Source organism: Dipodomys ordii, unplaced genomic scaffold, assembly GCF_000151885.1.
Source record: "Dipodomys ordii isolate 6190 unplaced genomic scaffold, Dord_2.0 Scaffold2, whole genome shotgun sequence".
NCBI classification, from domain to species: Eukaryota; Metazoa; Chordata; class Mammalia; order Rodentia; family Heteromyidae; genus Dipodomys; species Dipodomys ordii.
In genome coordinates, this window is record NW_012267218.1 from 9,002,386 (window position 1) to 9,007,718 (window position 5,333).

At 44.8% G+C, this 5,333-nt stretch overlaps 1 long non-coding RNA gene across 1 annotated transcript in view; it reads left to right on the top strand.

The window, feature by feature from the left end:
• The first annotated feature begins 128 nt into the window (after positions 1-128).
• Positions 129-5,333, top strand: part of LOC105984636 — a 27,840-nt gene continuing 22,635 nt past the window's right edge. The window contains exons 1-2 of the long non-coding RNA XR_001175003.1: positions 129-210; positions 3,486-3,542. This is a non-coding gene — a long non-coding RNA (uncharacterized LOC105984636). The remainder of the gene's footprint in view (positions 211-3,485; positions 3,543-5,333) is intronic.

The following is a 5,333-nucleotide window of genomic DNA, read 5'->3' on the forward strand; positions in this document are numbered from 1 at the left end:
CCTCCCCTGCAATCATTGTTCATCTATTTAACACTAGGTGGTGCTGGCCAAAGAAGAGAGATTTCAGAAGCATTTATGAGGAGAAATACTTAAATACTCACTCAGTTTGTCACAATGACTTCTCTTCTAGGTTCAAGACTTCTAGAATCTTCTAGTTAGCTTGTCAGAGAGGCCTGGCCCTGGCAAGTGGACTTATTCCAGTCTTCACAGGTAAGAACATGATTCTATTTTATCCTCAGCTGGTGTTTCTTGGGAGTTGGGGATCAGATCTACTGAAAGAGACTTCCTGTTGTTTTGAGAGGAGAGAGCGATACTGGGCTACTGGGTCTTGAACTCAAAGCCTGGGCTCTATCCTTCAGCTTATTTCACTCCAAAGCTGGTATTCTACCACTTAATCATTCCACTTCTAGTTTTCTTAGTGGTTAATTGGAAATAAGAGACTCATGGACTTTCCAGTCTGGACTAGCTTCAAACCATGATCCTCAAATCTCAGCCTTCTGAGTAGTAAGGATTACAAGTACCTAGCTTGAAAGAGACTTATTTTAAAGAGAATGAAATTTAGGTTCAAAGAAGCATTTAGCTAGACATTACTATACTGCATCTGCTGGCAGCCAACCTAACTCTACTTTTGTAGTTGTTAGTTTTCTCAAGTCTGATAGGGACTTTTACACTTAGAATATAATCAAATGTTTCTTAACTAATTAGCAATCCTGTTGTGTGTCTGACAAATGCTGATGTACAGTGATGATCATTGCTGTCACTTACTAAGCTTTTCCTGTATATCAGGCATGGTGCTAAATCCTGGTGGCAACCCCTGTGGATACATTACTACCACAAATTTCAAGTAAGAAAACAGACATTTGAATAGGTGAAATGGTTTTCTTTTGGAGTCAGAAAGTTAGAGCCAGAACATTGTGCCAAATAACCTCCAAAGGCATTTTAGCTCTGAGCCAGACCATTACCACTTTAAGAGAAGGAAAGTATAAATGAAGGGACCCACTGGTGAGCCAGTTCAGGATTGTTCAGCTAAGTGCATCTCCATCTCCATTCCCTGCTGTCTGTCTTCTTCCAAGACAAAGCCTTATGGCTTTACAGCTTATGCTACAAAAGTCATCACTATTGGCTACTACCCAGAACCATTAGCCCACTTCCTCCCTTACAAGTAAGATCAGTTCAACCTCTTACAGAATCAGAAAACTTAGGGGAAGCTCAGCCTCTACATAGCCTGCTGATGGGAGAAGGTGTTGTATCTGAATTCCTTTGAGATGATTCAATACTCTTTGCCAAACTATTTGCTTTAAGCATAGGCAAATAATGCTATTCTAGCCAATGAAATAAGAACAATTGTTTTTTAGGTTGTGGGGCATTCATCCTGAAGCAGAATGGCCTAGCCTGGGAATGTGACTGATCCCCATTAGCTTAATAGAGACCAGAGCAACTAAAGGGAAGTGCACACCTTCCAGGAAGTCACCTACTGTCCTTCCCAGACTCTTCTTCCAGGAACAACTCCATAAAGGTTCTGCCACAGGTCGGGAGTAGGAGGATAATTGGGCCTAACCAATGAGCCAAATTCTTCCTGGCTACAGTGATGGGACCCCATCATCTAAACCAGTCCAGAACTCTTCAGCTCCCTTTCTCCTATTGAATATTTTACCTGTTGTTGTTGTTGGTGGTGGTGGTGATGGTGGTGGATGTGTGTGTTGTTTTGTTCTGGTCCTGGGGTATGAATTCAGGGCCTGGGCATGTTCCTGAGCTTTTTGGCTCAAAGCTAGTGCTCTACGACTTTAGCCAGAGCTCTATTTCTACCTTTTTATTTTTTTTTGATAGATAGTAACAGAGTATCACAGGCTTTCTGTCTGGGCTGGCTTTGAACCATAATCCTCAGATCTCAGCCTCCTAAGTAGCTAGGATTACAAGTGTGAGCCACTGGTGGCTGGCTTAACCTATTTTTTATTTTTGTCTGATTATTATACTGTGCCATTCTTTCTTTTGCTGGTCCTGGGGCTTGAACTCAGGGTCTGGGCACTGCCCCTGAGCCCCTTTTTGCTCAAAGCTATACAGTACTATTTTCAGCTTTTTCTGAGTAGTTTATTGAAGGTAAGAGTCTCATGGACTTTTCTGCCCAGCATGGCTTCACGTGATCCTCAGATCTCAGTCGCTTGAGTAGCTATGATTATAGGTACAAGCCAGCTGTATGCTTTAAATGATCCAGGTTCAATTGAGATGCCTTTGTGGCAGCTGGTGGCGCAGGTGGCTTGCATGGACTCGGCCAGCAAGCGGCCAACAGGCCCCGCAGTCTCCGTGCTCGCGGCCGCAGCAGGAGTCAGGACATCCCGAGGCACCTTCCGCCCATCCGCCCGCCCACCCCCCCCGCCCAGCTCCGGGCCTTAGGCCCTCCAGGCTTCACACCAGAAACATGACTCGCAATTTCAAACCCAGAGACCTCATCTTCGCCAAGATGAAAGGTTATCTTCACTGGCCAGCTCGAGTAGATGAAGTTGCTGATGGAGCTGTAAAACCTCCTACAAACTACCCATTTTCTTTTTTGGAACTCATGAGACTGCTTTTTTAGGACCAAAGGACATATTTCCTTACTCAGAAAATAAGGAAAAGTATGGCAAACCAAATAAACAAAAAGGTTTCAATGAAGGCTTATGTCTAGATGAACTACTGAAATTATTACACTGCTAAAGAGACCTCAGAAAACTGAGAAATGCTTGGTTATTTACTCAAGAATAAAGTTTAATATATTAGATTTTTAAAAAAGTGATCCAGGTTCAGAAACTATATAGCACCAGTTCTGTTCTCTTACTGGTGATTGGCTGGGCAGCCACAGGCTCCTTTCCTCACCAACCTTAAGAGCAAATCCCACTTGGGTCACTGTGAGAAGAGCATGTGGAACGGGCTAAACCTATAACTGGGAAATACCATTTGTCCTGGCTGATTATCTTTTTTTTTTTTTTGTCAGTCCTAGGGCTTGAAATCTGGGCTTGGGCGCTGTCCCTGCGCTCTTCAACTCAAGGTGAGCCTTTACTGTTTAAGCCACATCACCACTTCCTGTTTCCTAGTGGTTTATTGGAGATAAGAATCTCACGCTGGGCTGGGAAGGTGGCTCAGTGGTAGAGCGCTTGCCTTGCATGCTTGAGGCCCTGGGTTCGATTCCTCAGCATCACATAATCAGGAAAAAAAAAGCCGGAAGTGGTGCTATGGCTCAAGGGGTAGCATGCTAGCCTTGAGCTGAAAAGTTGAGGGACAGCGCCCAGCCCAGAGTTCAGGCCTCACCCCGGACCCCCAAAAAAAAAGAGTCTCACGGACTTTCCTACCCAGGCTGGCTTTGAACCGCGATCCCCAGATCTCAGCCTCCTGAGTAGCTAGGATTACAGGCGTGAGCCACGTGTGCCCGGCTGGCTGATTATCTTTTGTTATCACTCTTAGTATCTGAATTCCAGCATTTTTGACTATTTTTTTGTTTGTTTCTTTTTCAGTTTTCTTCCACTTCCTACATCATCCTACTTTTTCCAAACATATCATCTGTCCCACAGGTAAGGTAACAGAGCAGCAGTCCTGAGCCCTTTGAGCAGAGGCCCTGGGGCTTGGTGATGTCCAATTGCTGGGGTACCGCTGTATCAAAGTAGATTTTTTTTTCCTGTTTTGTTTTCTCTTCCCTGTTGGATGCTCTTTTCAAATGGGTCTGAGAATTGCAGTGGGTGTTTATAGTCACCTGAAAACAGGCCACTAAGTGGTTGATTACAAGCAGTATCTTTATGGGTGGAGCTGGAAGACTGGAAAGGGCCTCTCTGTAAAACAATAAGATGCAAGCCAGCTTTTTAGTTGCTGGAACTCCAAATTTCAGTAACTGGAAGTCCTTTTTTTCCCCCCAAGGCTGTTCAGTTCCTGCCAGGAATGAGCTTTATCGTCTAGAGACAGAAGTGGAAGCCATAGGTTCCCTGAATTGGAATGCAGACCCCTCCATCAGGAGCCTTGTCTGCTCCCCACTGTGTGGGCCTCCCTGAATCAGAAGCATTTTGGGTTCAAATTCCAGTTTTCCCAGAGAGGTCCAGCTGAGGTGGGATCACACAGGGCCAAGTGGGACTCTGGGTGCTTCAAGGCTCCTTACCCCTAACTTCAACCTCTCCCTGTTAGTCCCCTGTGGCCACTGTAAACAAAGGAACATAAACATAAAGGCTCAGCCCCACAGAAATGTATGCTCTCAGAGTTCTGTGACCAGAAGTCCAAAATCAGTTTCACAGATCCAAAATCAAAGTATCACAGGGGTGAGTTCCCGCCAATGTTTCCAAGATAGCCTCTTGTTTCTTGCCTCTTCTAGGTGGGGCTGCCAGCATTCCTCTATTTGCAGTTAAATCAACCTAATCCTTGAGAGCCCCACCTTCAGATCTCTCTGCTCCACCTCCACGTGGCTGAATCCTAAGCTCAGTGCAAAATCTCCTTCAGCCTCACTGGGAGGACTTTCATGGTGACTTACATAGGCCTGCCTGGATAACCCAGTACCATTGCTTCCACTCCTAGTCCTTAACTTTACCACATCTGCAAAGTAAGATCACATTCACCAGGTCTAAAAATGAGAGCCGATTACTTCAGGGCCATAGTCTGATTTCAGTCCTGTGATGTAACCATCTCCCTCCCTAGTGTTTGGCACTTCCTGTGAGGAGAGGTCTGGCCTCTAGGCAGGGACTGCTTCCTCAACAGTCATCCATCCTCTAGACCATGTGCACAGCCTCCTGAACACTTACATTTGTTTTAGTCCTTGACTCTCATTTTGGATGTGTTTCAGGAAGAAACAGAGAAACATGTTTGTTCGACATACCATGTTTAACATTAATGTCTTTCCACAGGCTTTAAGTTTTTATGAATAGCTATATTTGTGGCTCTAATATGTTTAAATGTTGTATACATGTTTGAAAATACTGGCACACTAGAAATCACACCCCTTACTTGAAAGCAAAGATTAAAATTGGAGTCTACTAATATATGGTGGGCTTTTTTTGTAGGTTGTGAAGCTTGAACTCAAGGCCTGGGCACTGTTCCTGATTTTCTTTTTCTTTTTTTTTTTTGTCGGTTCTAGGGCTTGAACCCGGCCTGAGCACTGTCCCTCAGCTCTTCAGCTCGAAGCTGAAGAGCCACAGTGCCACTTCCTGTTTTCTGATGGTTAATTGGAGATAAGAGTCTCCTGGACTTTTCTGCCCCGGCTGTCTTTGAACTGCGATTCTTAGAGCTCAGCCTACTAAGTAGCTAGGATTACAGGTGTGAGCCACTGACTCCTGGCTGTCCTTGAGTTTTTTTTTTTTTTTTTGTGGGGGTCTGGTCATGGGGCC